The sequence below is a fragment of the Manis javanica genome, chromosome 5, assembly GCF_040802235.1.
Source record: "Manis javanica isolate MJ-LG chromosome 5, MJ_LKY, whole genome shotgun sequence".
Classification (NCBI taxonomy): Eukaryota; Metazoa; Chordata; class Mammalia; order Pholidota; family Manidae; genus Manis; species Manis javanica.
This window is the reverse complement of record NC_133160.1, coordinates 37,092,607-37,109,949: the sequence shown is the minus strand read 5'-3', so window position 1 is coordinate 37,109,949 and position 17,343 is coordinate 37,092,607. Positions and strand designations below refer to the sequence as shown.

Here is a 17,343-nt window from a genome sequence, read left to right as displayed (position 1 = left end):
CAGGTAGTAACTGCCTCTTTCAGGTATCAATGATCTAGGTTGGCTTAACCCTAGAGGGACAATGGCTTTGAAATTGGTAATATATGGTTCTACCTCACTGTCCCTTTTGTGCTCTGAATAAAAAGTTCACTTTATGAAATCCTCTTTTACCATACTTAGTGTGGATCCTTTTTTCCTAACCATATCTTGACTGATCTAATATTTAAGGGAAATGATTCTGAGACTTACAGAATAACATATAGGATAAATTGAAGAGGACTGGGTGGGGAGAAAGGGAGACTGAAAAAAACTGGAGACCAGAATGTTATTGCATTCTTGTCCAGGCTGATGCTCTACAGAAGCTAAACAGATGCAGGGGCTGTGGGGTGGAGAGAACATTTATTTAGGAGTCATCCTCGATTCTCCTTTTTATCTCTCTACACCCCGATCCCCACACCCCAGCAGACAGACTGCAATCCCATTAGCAAGTACTGTCAGTTCTCCACTCTAGAATGTCCCAGATCTGGCAATGTTTTGCATCTGCTGCAGAACTTGTAGTCTAAGCTGATACTGTTCCTAGCCTTGATGATGATAATAGCCTCTGGCTTTCTCTTGTTCTCACTCTTATTTTCCAGAAAAGGCAAATAAATCCACAGAAAAAGTGTAGTTAGTGGTAGTTTTAGTCAGAGAGCAGCCAGAGTCATTCTTGAAGAAAACATAATTCATACCATATAGCTGCCTGCTTGAAACTCTCCAGTAGATAAAATGGAAGGCTCTCCATGAGCTGACTCACTGGCCTCTCTGGTGTCATCCTGTGCTTCCTGTCCCTAGGTCACTGTCCTCCATCTACACTGGTTTTCCAGTTCCCTGAACTCACCCTGCAGTCTCCTCCTCTGAGCTTTGGACTGGCTGTTGCCTCTGCATAAAACTTTCTCCTGGTGGCCCTGTAGCTGTCTCCTCATCCTTCTGAGCCCAGTTCAGCCATCATCTATGCCGGGAGGCCGTTCTTCTCTTTCCTTTCCGATGTAGCACCTTCACTCATCACGTGACAGAACATCACTGCTTAAGGTCATTCATAGCATTTATGTGAATACATCTCACCTCCTATCCTAACTCCTCCTCCTCCTTCTCTTCCTCTTTCCTCTCTCTTTCCCTTGCTCTAATTTCTTTTCTGGCTTTCTTACTACAATGTAATCTGCATATGAGTAACACCGATGTTTAATAAGCTGTTTTTGGTCCTAGTAGATTCTTAATGAGCTGTTTTTGGAGGGATAAATGAAGAAAAGAGATTTTGGAGTTGATTCTGGGCTATGGAACCTGTTTGAATAGAGGATGGGAGAACAGGGAAATGGAGAAATGAAGGGCAATTCTTAGATTTCTCATTAGTATTTGCTACTGGGTGGATGGCAATGCTGTCAGTGAGACTGGGACTGTCCTAAGAAGGGTGCCTTTTGAGGAGAAAGTGATTACATTGATTTTAGGCTATTAGAATCTTCTACGCTACAGGATACTTGGGGAGAGGTCTACTACACAGTGAAAAATTGGGTCTGGAACTCAGGGGAGAGGGGATGGCTGGACGCAGACCACCCATCATCATCATTGCAGAAACCAAACATTTATGCAAATATTTGTAATTGGTAACCTATGATAATATATACACTTAAAATATAAACATTTAAAATATAAATATCTTCATAGATATGAAGATTCCATATGTATATTCCATAAATGTAAAAATAAATGAGCTCTTCGTTTGAGGACAGTGGGCCTAGGACAGATAGATGGAACAGAGACAAGATTTATGAATCTTAGAGGTTTTAGAGTCATTTAGAATTATTTTAGTAGCATATTCCTTTGAGGACACTTCCAGGATGTATTTATGCCAGACTTCTGACATTTGATATTATAACAAGCAAACAGTTTGTATTTTTCTTGTTTTGGTTTTATGTCCATTTCTTGGTCCGTCTGAGAATCTGTTGTGCTAAGCGGGGGAATTAGAGTAGGATTAGTTCTGTCATCCCACTCTTCTCTGCTGGTTTTCCTGCCAAATAAATCTCACAAGATCATATATAAATTGACAAAAAGTCCAAAGTGATGTATGTAGAAATGTTCTGTTTGAATGCTCTCATGATGGAGAAAAGAGGCTTCTTTCTACATTACGGCCTGGTGTGTTAGAGAAAGAAACCTTCTTTATTTCACTGCTTGGAGAGGACACTGAATTTTTTAAATAACCACATTTATCATTAAGTCAAACATTTTGTCACAGGTGTTTACTGTATTTTGACACAGCCAATGTAACCTGAGTTTCTTCCTGATGAAGTTCTGAGGAAATAGCACCTGGCAGGTAAGGGAACTCTTTAGTTTGTGCAGAATCTGTCATTAGGATGTTTTCTTAATGTTTGAAAGTGATTAATTTTTTCAAGTGCACTGAATATTTTCTCTGAAATATATCTTATGTAACTAATTTGTTGAGAAAATCCCATTTTCTATGTTTAATTAAGCAAATGTTTATTGCCTATGTGTTAAACCAGCAGCACGTAAGTGTGGTAGGGGGTGGAAAGGAAAGTGACAGCAGACCGCAGCCTCCCAGACAGAGGAGATTCTGAATCACCACAATACAGGACATGCTATGAACACCTTATACCACACTCACGTTATCTCCATGAATGTTGGATTCATCCAGCAATCCTAGAAGTATTGTTATTCAGCAAAGGAAGGAGAAAGGACTAATGTTGTAGTTAAGGGCAAAGACTCTAGAGCTAGACTTCCTAGAATTGAAATTTGGTGTATTCAGTAAAGTAAGTGGCATGAGCTACTATACCACAAATCCCTGAAATCCCAGTGATTTAACACAGTGCCACTTAACTCATGCACCACCGTTCAGTGTGGGTTAGGTGAACCTGCCGGCCTTCTCTCCCACAAGAGGTGACTCAGATGTCCAGGCTCTTTTCATGGGGTGGCTCTGCCATCTTAGGATCATCTGCTTCCATCCAGAGTCAGGACATAGAAAACCATGCCACATGCTGGAGGGACCAGAATCTGTCACATGGTCTTGCATTGACCTAGAGGCCATCTGTTAAACAGTTTAGCAAACACACATCATCATCTTTGCCATACCTGGCTCTACTGTTGATTAGCTTATGGGTTATACAACTCTTTAACATCTCAGTTTCCTTGTCTGTAAAATGAAGAAAGTAAGAGTGCTGACTCCAAAGCACTGTTACAAAGATTAAACGAGTCAGGTGCCTGGAACATAGTAAGCACAGCTGCAGTCAGTTACCTATTCCTCTGTAATGTGTGAGGAAGATTACTGTAAGGATATATGAGGTACTAAAGGATTGTAGAGGGAGTGTAACTGGCCGAAGAGCCCCTGAAAGATGTCCACACTCTAAACCACATCACCCCTGATCAAGTCACGTTACATGCAAAAGGGCTTTGCAGATGTGGTTAAGGTTATGGGCCTTGAGGTGGGGAGATTATCTGGGCTGGCTCAAGCTAGTCACGTGATCCCTTCAAAGCAGAGGACTTTTTCAGGTGGTTGTCAGAGGAGATGCCACCAGAGAAGAGGAAGTCAAAGACAATGGAGGCTTGAGAAGGACTGGCTTTGACGATAGAGGGTGTGGGGGCCCCAGCACTACAGCCACCAGAAACTGATTTCTTGCAACAATCCAAACAAGTTTTAAAGTAGATTTTTTTCTTCAGGAGCCTCCGGGTAAGAGCTCAGCTGGTCAACACCTCGAATTCATCTTCATGAATCCTCAGCAGAGGACCCACGTGAACTTGCCTAGACTTCTAAACCTGCAGAACTGTGAGATAGTCAGTGTGTGTTGTTTTAACCCATTAAGTTTGTGGTAATTTCTTATGACAGTGATAGGAAACTAATAAGGAGGATCAAGAACATATTCATAATACAAAAGGCACTTGAGATAGACTTGATTGACAGGCAGGATTCGGTTACTTGGATAAAATAAGAGGATATTTCAGATGGAAGGGCCAGCTTTGAGCAAAGGAAGGAGCTGGAAAAGTGGTGGTGGGAGTTGTTAGAGTCGAAATATATCAGGAATTTATATGCAGGAGTTAATGACCAATAGATTTGAGTCATGATGTGGAAGTCTTTAAATTTCAGGCTAAGGAGTTTGTCCTTAATTCCATAGCAAATGAGGAACGATTGCAGGATTTTGATGGGAGAAATGTGATCAGAGATGTACATCAGGAGGTTGTCCATCAGTAGGCTAAATCAGCAGTCATGAGCTGAGATGGTGGTAGGAAGTTCTTACACACAGGTTGTGAACTAAAGTAACAGCTTTGAGAATGGAAAGGTGGCTGCTCAAGTGACACACCTTAGGTCAGGTTCTCTAGAAGCAGACCCTGAGGCGAGGGCCCCTGGGAAAGTAATTTACCAATTGCTCTCAGAAGAAACCAGCACAGGGATTGAGGGATTTAGGATAAGGAAGGAAAAGACACTAAGCAAGAGTGAGCTTTAGGGCAAGTCACACAGGGAATTCTGGAGCATAACCCCCACCTCAGAGTCTTTTGTTTGAAGGCAAGGGAACTGGGCTTTCATACTTCCACACTGGTCACTCATTGGCTAGAGGCTCTCCCAGGGTGACATAAACTCCCAGGCACTGGGAGTAAAGCATCCTGGTAGTCTCAGGACAGCTCTCTGGAGACCTCAGGTACAAACCTTTGGAAGCACAGTGGCTCAACCGGGTAAAGAACTGTAAAAGGGGGCTCAGCAGATCTGGGAGCTCACTCACAGCATCAGCTATAGAGATGGTGCAGAATGAGGACAGAGCAGGTGAGTGAGATGGAAGGGAAGACAGATGCACCAATTCCAGAGCCCTCTGCCTTGGGTGAAGGATGGTACCAGGAATAGAAATGGGAATATCCAGAAGGAAGATTAGGTCAAATGAAGAAAGACAGGGAAGATGATGGGATCAGTTTTGGAAATAGAATGTGCAAAACTGTATTTCCCACAAACCCATTATTTAGAAAACCAGAGGTTTAGCTCGATTACCAGATGATAGAAAGCCCTAAAAATTTGAGTCTTTGTAAACTCAAAGCTCCTATAACAGCCAGGCTCCATTTCCTACCTCAATGAATTGATTCCTTTTCATTTTCTAGAAATGTCTTCTTAATTTTCACACATGAGGATGATCAAAATGAAGCATTATTAAATGCCTTCACTTACTCTGAGAAAACAGAGAATTGGATGGCAATGTTTTATTGCTACTAAGGATGAAAGTCGAACTAGATATTGATCACTTTAGTGTATTGTTCAAGTTAAACAGGAATGAACAAGAAACTGTTAGGCATTTTATCTGGCCTCCAGGGTTAGTCTAATGAAAAAATTAACTGCTGTCAGTTAAAATATACACAGGAGCAAACTACAGCAAACACACTAAACTGTGATAGATGAGGGAAAGGGCCAGGCACTTGAAGAAAACAGCAAACAAGTATTTCCTAATCTAACATAATTACCTGAATCTTAACTTCAGGGAGAAGTGGGGACAATTCTATATTCTAACTTCAGTTCAATTTAGCAAATGATTCCTGGGTGTTCTTTATATGCAGGAAGCTATTCTAGGTCTTGTGGGAGATGGAGAATGTATAAATCTGGGCTCCCAGCATGGCTTGCTGGTCTAGTATGTGAGAAGTACAATCTTGTAAAGCAAACTGGGAAGTCCTACAAGCTCTATCTCTGAAATAAGACAGAGTAAACTTAAATCTTCACAAATGCCATTAAGCTATATGATCTTGGGCAAGTAATTTCATTGCTTTATTCAAAACCTATTTGTTGACACCTACCATGTGCTTAACACAGCAGATAATGTTAATTTGAAGCCTCCCTTTAAAACGGGGAAGTAATAGCATCTTCCTCATGGTGGCCTTCAGGGATAAAATGACTGCTCCTCAAAGTGTGGTCTCTAGACCTGCAACACCTGCAAAACCTGGGTGCTTGCTAGAAATGCAGACCCTTGATTCCATCCTACACTGCTGAATCATAAGCTTTAGAAATGGGGTCCTCAAATCTGCTTAACAAGCCCTTCTCTGCATATGATTCCTATGCAGGCTCAAGTCTGAGAAGCACCAGATCAAATATTATAGTGTTTAACAGGCATGTAATGTGGTGATTAAGAATGCACACACTGGGGCTAGGTTGCCTCTCCCATCTACAAGGTGGACACTTCGGGACATCTCCTGAACCTCAGTGTCTCTGTTCCCTCTTCTATATCAAATAATGATGTAAAAGATGTGTAAGGATCTGACACATTTACATGCTCAAAAAATACTGCCTGTCATCATTATTAAAGTACTTAGCTTGGTAAATATTGGCTATTTCCTAATGAGCAGGGACGTTCAGTGAGTTAAACCTTTGGGATCAAATGTAGATTCCAATCCCCAATCCATGTTAGCTTTATAGCCTGAGGCAAATTGCTTAAGCGCTCAGCTTCAGCATCTCTGAAATGGGAATAAGTGATATTAACAACCATCCACTGGGGCTTTTATGAAAATATAAAGGATTTAGCATGGTGCATGGGACAGAGATACCTAATAGTATTAGCCATTACATTAATGCTATTTATGATTATTCTTGTTAAATACAACCAATGATACGGAGCTGTATGCAGACACAAGAATCACGCTTATCTTTTGGGGGACAGATAGCAGGGAGGAAGGTATCCAGTTCATTTGTTTTAAGAGATCTAAGCCTACACAGAGATCTAAGAATAATCTTACTTCATTGTTCCCCACTTGAGAGTTCAGTAACTACAAAATATCAGAGAAAAGTTACCATGAAAAAAACATAAGTTATCCATGAAAAATTCATGGGCAGGATGGTGGAAATACAATACTGTGGCTCTACAAGAGCTTTTCCTTCTAAATTGGGGAAAACAGGCATTCTCTCTTGTCTCCATCTCCTCCTTCCTGTCTTTAAAAATGAAAAATACATATATACTGAGGGTCCACCATGTCCCAGGCCATGTGTCAGACATGTGGTTCATTAGTGAACAAAACCAAACACAGACCCTGACCTTACACTGTTGTGGGAACATAGGCATTCATTCATTCATCCATCCACTCATCCACTTAAAAATATTTATTGAATATATGCTATGTTCCAGGCACTGTTCTGGGCATGTACAATGTTTGTACATAAATGAATATAATATTTTAACTCAAAAATACAACAAAGAGTGGTCAGTAATGCTTTATAGGAGACTTTATAATTGCAATAGTTGGGATGATGATGGGGTAGAACCAAGATGAAAAAAAAAAGTTTACAGTAATTTTTTTCTTTTTTCCCCTTAACTCTCTAGTGAAAATAACACAGAGGAATGTGCAAGACATGAGAGTACAATTCAAAGAATTTTCATAAATGAACACATACATGTTATCAACACCCAAGTCAGAAAACAGGACATTACAGCATCACAGAAACCCTCCACATGCCCCCTCTAAGGACTACCCTCTAAAAGCAGCCAACATCCCAGGTCCTAATACCATAGATCAGTTTTGTTTATGTTTAAACTTCACAAAAATGGACTCATAGGATATATTTATTTGCATCACTGCTTCCCCTCCCCCAACATTATATCTATGAGATTAACTCATAATATTGTGCATGTAGTTGTAGGTTGTATGCATTCATTGCTGGATAGTATTCTATTGTCTGAATATACCACAGTTTAATTTTTTCCATTCTACATCTGTTAGGTATTTGGGTAGTTTACAATTGGGACTATTATCAATAATGCAGCTATAAATATTCTATTATATGTCTTTTGGGAAAGAGATGTATGCTTTCTATTGAGTATATACCTGGAATAAGGTTGATAAGTCATAGGTGGTGCAAGTACTGAACTTCCATGGATAGTGCCAATTTCCACTCCCACCAGCGGTGTGTGGGAGCTCCAGTCAGCAATGGTTTCTAACCAAGTGTACCTCTGTGTTTGTCCTTGGCCTCCTCAGCACTGGGTGCTACCCAGTAACTCTGTTTCTGATCCCTTTGCTGAGCCTGGAAAATTGTGGTAGAAGAACTCAGGACAGACTCATTTCTCCAGCTAGGGAGAAAAATGTTGTGATAAAAGTAAATTTTCCAAAGAAATGATGATATTTTACCTTAATAAATACAGTGAGGTGACAATACTTTTTAAAACAGTGTTTCTGTTATATATGCTAAATATATATGCATGTCCTCAATGGTATAAATAATCTTATTCAGTGCTCTGAAGGTACCTATATTTCCCTAGAAGATGAATGGGCTCTTTTTTTTAATTAAGGTATCATTGATATACACTCTTATGAAGGTTCCACAAGAAAAACAATGTGGTTATTACATTCACCCTTATTATTGAGTCCAAAAATATGGAATGCTTCACAAATTTGCATGTTATCCTTGCACAGGGGCCATGCTAATCTTCTCTGTATCATTCCAATTTTAGTACATGTGCTGCCAAAGTGAGCATGATGAATGGGCTCTTTTGCATTTAGCTCAGTAGCTGTTTGAATTATTGTAGGGTTCAGCAATTTTCCAGTAACTTGAAAAGCAGAAGATAAGTCATACTTTGTTGGTTGTTTTGTACTACACCTTAAATGCTCATGTGAATAAAAGTGGAAGTAAGTGAATTTTAAAGGTAATGTGAAGACGCCCCCCAAAAAACATGACCTTGGCCTTTACCTTGTAAATGTTTATTACTAAACAAAGTACACAAATTTACAGTTTGGTAAAACCTGGTCTTGTAGCCCAGGGAATCTAAAATACAAGTGAAGGGGAAGAATCTTAAGGTCCAAAGTCAGGAAAAATTCAGGATAAATAACCAAGAAAGAAGCAATTGGATGTCCATATCACAGAGGACATACACAAATCCGGTTTCTATGGAATGGAAAGCATAGAAATCAACCAGTGGGAGGAGAATAACTTAGAAGGTGAAGAACCAAGCATGCTTAAAATGTTGGTTTATGTATCACTCAGCATGGGCTTGGCTATTCTGGGTAACAAATGGACCCCGTATCTCGGTGGTTTACAATAAAAAAGAAGGTTTCTTTCTTTTTAACACTTGATGCCCTTTGCATGCTAGCTATAGCTTTAAGCATCTTCAATCTGTGTCCCAGTTTTCTCTTGTCACATCAATGCTGGAATTTCAAACCATTGCACAAACTTAGCAGTATTCAGAAACATTTACTTTTTCTGCTGTGTCTACAAGCCCTCTGGACAGCTCTGCTGATTTAAATTAGGCTCAGTTGATCTCAGCATGGCTGACTGACATATTTTGTGGGTGACTTGCAGTAGGCTGATCTAGGATGTCCTGAGCTGGGAGAACTCATCTGTTGCCCACTCATTCTTCACTTTCATTCTTAATTTTTCTTTATTCTTCATTCTCATTCTTTGACAAGCTAACCTAGGCTTGTTCACATGACAGTATAAGAGTTCCAAAATAGCATGTGGAGGTCTTCCTGCAGATTACATTATGAGATAGCACATCATTGCTTATACCACATTCTCTTGCCAAATCATGTCAGAGTCAGCCCAGTTTCTAGGGAAGTGGTGCTCCACCTATGATATTGCTATAAAATCATAATTCAGAGGGAGAGGTGAAGAGTTGCATTTATTTTTATTTATTTATTTATTTTGAGAGGGCATCTCCCATATTTATTGCTCAAATGGTTGTTAACAACAATAAAATTCTGTATAGGGGACTCAATGCACAATCATTAATCAACCCCAAGCCTAATTCTCAACAGTCTCCAATCTTCTGAAGCATAATGAATAAGTTCTTACATGGTGAACAAGTTCTTACATAGTGAGTAAGTTCTTACATGGTGAACAGTGCAAGGGCAGTCATATCACAGAAACTTTCACTTTTGACCACACATCATGAACTATAAACAATCAAGTCAGATATGATTATTCATTTGAGTTTTATGCTTGATTTATATGTGAATCCCACATTTCTCCATTATTATTATTATTATTTTTTTAAATAAAATGCTGAACTGGTAGGTAGATACAAGATAAAGGTAGAAAACATAATTTAGTGCTGTAAGAGGGCAAATGTAGATGAACAGGTCTGTGCCTATAGACTAAGTATTAATCCAAGCTAGACAAGGGCAACAAAACATCCACGGATGCACAAGATTTCTCTCAAAACAGAGGGGGTGAGGTTCTCTCTGTTGATCCCCAATTTCTCACCTGATGGCCCCCCTGTGGCTGTGCCTGTCTTAGGTTGTTCCTCCCTTGAGGAATCTTACCCGTCTCTGGCTAACCAGTCATCTTCCGGGGCCATACAGGGAAATGTAAAGTTGGTAAGTGAGAGAGAAGCAATATTGTTTGAAAAGGTTAGCTTTTTACTTCTTTGCAGATTTATGCCCTGTGGCTTCTATGCCCAGCATTTGTCTTGAGGTATCTTTACGACTTGGAAGAATTATGATACTTGGTAATTTCGATATGAGGCATGAATTCTACTAAAGGGTTGTAATTAGGAAGAAAGAAGAAAAGCTATAGAAGTAGCAGACGGAAGAAAACATGGGAAGATTGATTATTTCTTTGACATATCTTCTTGTAGAGTAACATAAGCATGTATAGGTTTTAAACTACTAATTAAATTGCGTACACACATTAACATAATAGGAATACAGCTACATAACAAAAGCAGACCTACAATTACCAGCCATATCCAGTGAAACCAAGAAAACCAGTTAGGCACCCTAAGCATTTGTGAAAACTTATCAATGATATGATGGATATTGTCTAACTGAATTTGAATAGTTTGAGAAAAATCAGACAAATTAAAACAACACATTCCTGGGAACTGTTCACATCCCATATGTTCTTTTAACAGTAGATAGTCTATAGTCACACGATTTTGGAGCACTGCAACTTGCGCTTCTCCTAATTCTTGCTCAAGTTCTGACAGTATAGATCCAGTCAAATTTGTTGTTTTACTGTATGCACAGGCCAGGTTAGATATCTCCTTTTTCATTCCAATGGCAAGTTCAGGAACCAGTGGGATGAATGCAGCTACAACTGCCACAGCGCCAGGAACATTGTTGAAGTTTTTGATAATCATCTTCTGGAATGACTCTTCCAGAGGATGTTGATGTTGGAACTTCTTATTCATATCGTATCTTAATTTGTTTTCTGAGTAGCCAAATTAGGCTTTGATCCTCTGTATAAACACAAACAAACCCTTTGCCCACACTTTGATATGACCTTTATACCATTGTGAAGAACCTATTGGAGATCACCACAAAGCAACTGCTATTTTTTTTTTTTTATTAAGAGAAAGGAATATTATCAGAAAAATGTACTTCCATAGCTGATCATCTGACACCCTTTAAAAGATCAAAATTAAGGATATGTAAAGCATGCATTAATCATTTATTTGCAGTTAGTTTTATCCTATCAGGGAGTAATCCCCCATTTCTTTCTCTTTTTTTTTTGTTATCATTACTCTACAATTACATGAAGAATATTATGTTTACTAGGCTCTCCCCTATACCAAGTTCCCCCCCACAAACCCCATTACAGTCACTGTCCATCAGCATAGCAAAATACTGTAGAATCATTACTTGTCTTCTCTGTGTTCTACAGCCCTTCCCTTTCTCCCACCCCCCACATTATGCATGCTAATCATAATATCCCCTTTCTTCTTTCCCCCCTTTATCCCTCCCTACCCACCCATCCTCCCCAGTCCCTTTCACTTTGGTACCTGTTAGTACATTCTTGGGTTCTGTGATTCTGCTGCTGTTTTGTTCCTTCAGTTTTTCCACAGATGAGTGAAATCGTTTGGTATTTCTCTTTCTCGCTTGGCTTATTTCACTGAGCATAATACCCTCTAGCTCCATCCATGTTGTTGCAAATGGTAGGATTTGTTTTCTTCTTATGGCTGAAAAATATTCCATTGTGTATACGTACCACGTCTTCTTTATCCATTCATCTACTGATGGACACTTAGGTTGCTTCCAATTCTTGGCTATTGTAAATAGTGCCGTCATAAACATAGGGGTACATCTGTCTTTTTCAAACTGGAGTACTGCATTCTTAGGGTAAATTCCTAGGAGTGGAATTCCTGGGTCAAATGGTAAGTCTATTTTGAGCATTTTGAGGAAACTCCATACTGCTTTCCACAATGGTTGAGCTAATTTACATTCCCACCAGCAGTGTAGGAGGGTTCCCCTTTCTCTACAACCTCGCCAACATTTGCTGTTGTTTCTCTTTTGGATGGTAGCCATACTTACTGGTGTGAGGTGATCTCTCATTGTCGTTTTAATTTGCATTTCTCTGATAATTAGCGATGTGGAGCATCTTTTCATGTGTCTGTTGGCCATCTGAATATCTTTTGGAGAACTATCTGTTCAGTTCCTCTGTCCATTTTTTAATTGGACTATATGTTTTTTGTTTGTTGAGGTAGGTGAGCTCTTTATATATTTTGGATGTCAAGCCTTTATCGGATCTGTCATTTACAAACATATTCTCGCATACTGTAGGGTACCTTTTTGTTCTATTCATGGTGTATTTTGCTTTACAGAAGCTTTTCAGCTTGATATAGTTCCACTTGTTCATTTTTGCATTTGTTTCCCTTGCCCGGGGAGATATGTTCAAGAAGACGTCACTCATGTTTATGTCTAAGAGATTTTTGCCTATGTTTTTTTCTAAGAGTTTTATGGTTTCATGACTTACATTCAGGTCTTTGATCCCTTTCGAATTTACTTTTGTGTATGGGATTAGACAATGGTCAAGTTTCATTCTCTTACATGTAGCTGTCCAGTTTTGCCAGCACCATCTGTTGAAGAGACTGTCATTTCCCCATTGTATATCCATGGCTTCTTTATCAAATATTAATTGACCATATATGTTTTGCTTAATGTCTGGAGCTTCTAATCTGTCCCACTGGTCTGTGGCTCTGTTCTTGTGCCAGTACCAAATTGTCTTGATTACTATGGCTTTATAGTAGAGCTTTAAGTTGGGGAGTGAGATCCCACCCACTTTATTCTTCTTTCTCAGGATTGCTTTGGCTATTCGGGGTCTTTTGTGTTTCCATATGAATTTTTGAACTATTTGTTCCAGTTCGTTGAAGAATGTTGCTGGTAATTTGAAAGGGATTGCATCAAATCTGTATATTGCTTTGGGCAGGATGGCCATTTTGACGATATTAATTCTTCCTAGCCACGAGCATGGGATGAGTTTCCATTTGTTAGTGTCCCTTTTAATTTCTCTTAAGAGTGTCTTGTAGTTTTCAGGGTATAGGTCTTTCACTTCTTTGGTTAGGTTTATTCCTAGGTATTTTATTCTTTTTGATGCAATTGTGAATGGAGTTGTTTTCCTGATTTCTCTTTCTATTGGTTCATTGTTAGTGTATAGGAAAACCACAGATTTCTGTGTGTTAATTTTGTATCCTGCAACTTTGCTGTATTCTGATATCAGTTCCAGTAGTTTTGGAGTGGAGTCTTTAGGGTTTTTTATGTACAATATCATGTCATCTGCAAATAGTGACAGTTCAACTTCTTCTTTACCAATCTGGATTCCTTGTATTTCTTTGTTTTGTCTAAATGCCATGGCTAGGACCCCTAGTACTATGTTAAATAACAGTGGGGAGAGTGGGCATCCCTGTCTTGTTCCCGATCTCAGAGGAAAAGCTTTCAGCTTCTTGCTGTTCAGTATGATGTTGGCTGTGGGTTTATCATATGTGACCTTTATTATGTTAAAGTACTTGCTCTCTATACCATTTTGCTGAGAGTTTTTATCATGAATGGATGTTGAATTTTGTCAAATGCTTTTTCAGCATCTATGGAGATGATCATGTGGTTTTTGTCCTTCTTTTTGTTAATGTGGTGGATGGTGTTGATGGATTTTCGAATGCTGTACCATCCTTGCATCTCTGGGATGAATCCCACTTGGTCACAGTGTATGATCCTTTTGATATATTTTTGAATTTGGTTTGCTAATATTTTATTGAGTATTTTTGCATCTACATTCATCAGGGATATTGGTCTGTAATTTTCTTTTTTGGTGGGGTCTTTGCCTGGTTTTGGTATTAGGGTGATGTTGGCTTCATAGAATGAGTATTCCCTCCTCTTCTTTTTTTTGAAAAACTTTAAGGAGAATGGGTATTATTTCTTCTCTGTATGTCTGATAAAATTCCAAGGTAAATCCATCTGGCCTGGGGGTTTTGTTCTTGGGTAGTTTTTTTTATTACTGTTTCAATTCCTTTGCTTGTAATTGGTTTCTTTAACTTTTGTGTTTCTTCCTTGGTCAGTCTTGGAAGGTTGTATTTTTCTAGGAAGTTGTCCATTTCTTCTAGGTTTTCCAGCATGTTAGCATATAGGTTTTCATAGTAGTCTTAAATAATTCTTTGTATTTCTGTGGAGTCTGTTGTGATTTTTCCATTCTCATTTCTGATTCTGTTGATGTGTGTTGATTCTCTTTTTCTCTTAATTAGTTTGGCTAGAGGCTTATCTATTTTGTTTATTTTCTCAAAGAACCAGCTTTGGTTTCATTGATTTTTGCTATTGTTTTATTCTTCTCAATTTTGTTTATTTCTTCTCTGATCTTTATTATGTCCCTCCTTCTGCTGACTTTAGGCCTCATTTCTTCTTCTTTTTCCAGTTTTGATAATTGTGATGTTAGACTATTCATTTGGGATTTTTCTTCCTTCTTTAAGTGTTCCTGGATTGCTATATACTTTCCTCTTAAGACTGCTTTCGCTGCGTCCCACAGAAGTTGGGGCTTTGTGTTGTTGTTGTCATTTTTTTCCATATATTCCTTGATCTCTATTTTAATTTGTTTGTTGATCCATTGATTACTTAGGAGCATGTTGTTAAGCCTCCATGTGTTTGTGAGCCTTTTTGTTTTCTTTGTAGAATTTATTTCTAGTTTTATACCGTTGTGGTCTGAAAAGTTGATTGGTAGAATTTCAATCTTTTGGAATTTACTCAGGCTCTTTTTGTGAGCTAGTATGTAGTCTATTCTGGAGAATGTTCCATGTGCACTTGAGAGGAATGTATATCCTGTTGCTTTTGGATGTAGATTTCTATAGATGTCTATTAGGTCCATCTGTTCTAGTGTGTTGTTCAGTGCCTCCGTGTTCTTACTTATTTTCTGCCCAGTGGATCTATCCTTTGGGGTGAATGGTGTGTTGAAGTCTCCTAAAATGAATGCATTGTGTTCTGTTTCCCTCTTTAGATCTGTTAGTATTTGTTTCACATATGCTGGTGCTCCTGTGTTGGGTGCATATATATTTATAATATATAAATATATATAAATATATATATAATATATAAATATATATAATATATAAATATATATAATATCTTTTTGAACTTAGCCCTTTATCATTATGTAATGTTCTTCTTTATCTCCTTTTACTTTCTTTGTTTTGAAGTCTATTTTGTCTGATACTAGTACTGCAACCTCTGCTTTCTTCTCTCTGTTGTTTGCCTGAAATATGTTTTTCCATCCCTTGACTTTTAGTCTGTGCATGTCTTTGTGTTTGAGGTGAGTTTCTTGTAAGCAGCATATAGATGGGTCTTGCTTTTTTATCCATTCTATTAGTCTGTGTCTTTTGATTGGTGCATTCAGTCCTTTTACATTTAGGGTGACTATTGAAAGATATGTACTTATTGCCATTGCAGGCTTTAGATTTGTGGTTTCCACAGGTTCAAGATTATTTTCTTTAGTATCTTATTGCTGAACTTAGCTCGCTTATTGAGCTGTTATATACACTGTCTGGAGTTTCTTTTCTTCTCTCCCTTCTTTTTCCTCCTCTTCCATTCTTTATATGTTGGTTGTTTTATTCTGTGCTCTTTCGTGTTTCCTTTAACTGCTTTTAGTGGGTAGTTGATTTCATTTTTTGCCTTTAGTTAGAATTTGGTTGGTCTGCTTTCTTTGCTGTTATTTTATTTTCTCTGATGACATCTGTTTAGTCTTAGGAGTGCTCCCGTCTAGAACAGTCCCTCTAAAATACCCTGTAGAGGTGGTTTGTGGGAGGCAAATTCCCTCAACTTTTGTTTGTCTGGGAATTTTTTAATCCCTCCTTCATATTTAAATGATAATTGTGCTGGATACAGTATTCTTGTTTCGAGGCCCTTCTGTTTCATTGCATTAAATATATCATGCCATTCTCTTCTGGCCTGTAAGGTTTCTGTTGAGAAGTCTAATGATAGCCTGATGGGTTTTCCTTTATAGTCGATCTTTTTTGCTCTTTGTGGCTGCCTTGAGTACTCTGTCCTTATCTTTGATCTTTGCCACTTTAAGTATCATGTCTTGTTGTTGTCCTCCTTAGGTCCCTTGTGTTGCAAGATCTGTGGGCTTCCATGGTCTGAGAGACTATTTCCTTCCACAGCTTGGGGAAGTTTTTAGCAATTATTTCTTCAAAGACACTTTCTATCCCTTTTTCTCTCTCTTCTTCTTCTGGTACCCCTATAATACGGATATTATTCCTTTTGGATTGGCCACACATTTCTCTTAATATTGTTTCATTCCTGGAGATCCTTTTATCTCTCACTGTGTCAGCTTCTATGTGTTCCTGTTCTCTGGTTTCTATTCCATTAATGGCCTCTTGCATCTTATCCATTCTGCCTATAAATCCTTCCAGAATATGTTTCACTTCTGTAATCTCCTTCCGGACATCTGTAATCTCCCTCCAGACTTCATTCCTTAGCTCTTGTATATTTTTCTGCATCTCCATCAGCATGTTTATGATTTTTATTTTGAAATCCTTTTCAGGAATACTGGTTAGGTCTGTCTCCTTCTCAGGTGTTGTCTCTGTTATCTTTGTCTGCCTGAAATTTTGCCTTTTCATGGCGATAGTGATAGTTTGCAGAGCTAGCATGATTGATGGCTGGAAGAACTTCCCTTCTTGTTGGTTTGTGGCCTTCCTCTCCTGGGAGAACAGCGACCTCTAGTGGCTTATGCTGGGCAGCTGCATGCAGATGGGGCTTCTGATTCTTGCCTGGCTGCTATGGAGTTTATCTCCTCTGGTGCTGTGGGCGTGGCCAGCCTCAGGCTGCTGCTCCGATAATGTAGAGCCACGTTGGAGGGGGAATGGCCGGGAGGCTATTTATCTCTGTGAGGGGCCTCTGTCCTCCCTGCTGCCCAGGGGGTTAGTGTGCCCAAAGTTCCCCAGATTCCCTGCTGCTGATCTAAGTGTGCCAGGATGCTTCCCTCCACCTGTGGGGTCCCTGTCCCTTTAAGACTTCCAAAAAGCACTCCCTTTTCTTTGTCCCCAGGGCACTGGCTGCGGGGACCTGCTCACAGGTCTTACTGTCCTGTTTCCCTATTATTCAGGACCCCACACATGCACTGTGTCTGCACTCTGGTGCAGGTGCCTAGGGCTGGCTCTCTCCCCACTCCAACTCCTC

At 39.1% G+C, this 17,343-nt stretch overlaps 1 long non-coding RNA gene and 1 other non-coding gene across 2 annotated transcripts in view; one reads left to right on the top strand and one right to left on the bottom strand.

Annotated features, from left to right (window-relative positions):
• The window catches only part of LOC140849532 (uncharacterized), a 96,634-nt gene that overhangs the window by 44,967 nt on the left and 34,324 nt on the right, over window positions 1–17,343 (top strand). The gene's annotated exons all lie outside the window — the stretch shown is intronic.
• LOC118973180 (U6 spliceosomal RNA) lies at window positions 8,344–8,450 on the bottom strand. Its single transcript, XR_005062417.1, has one exon. It is a non-coding gene; the product is annotated as a U6 spliceosomal RNA (small nuclear RNA).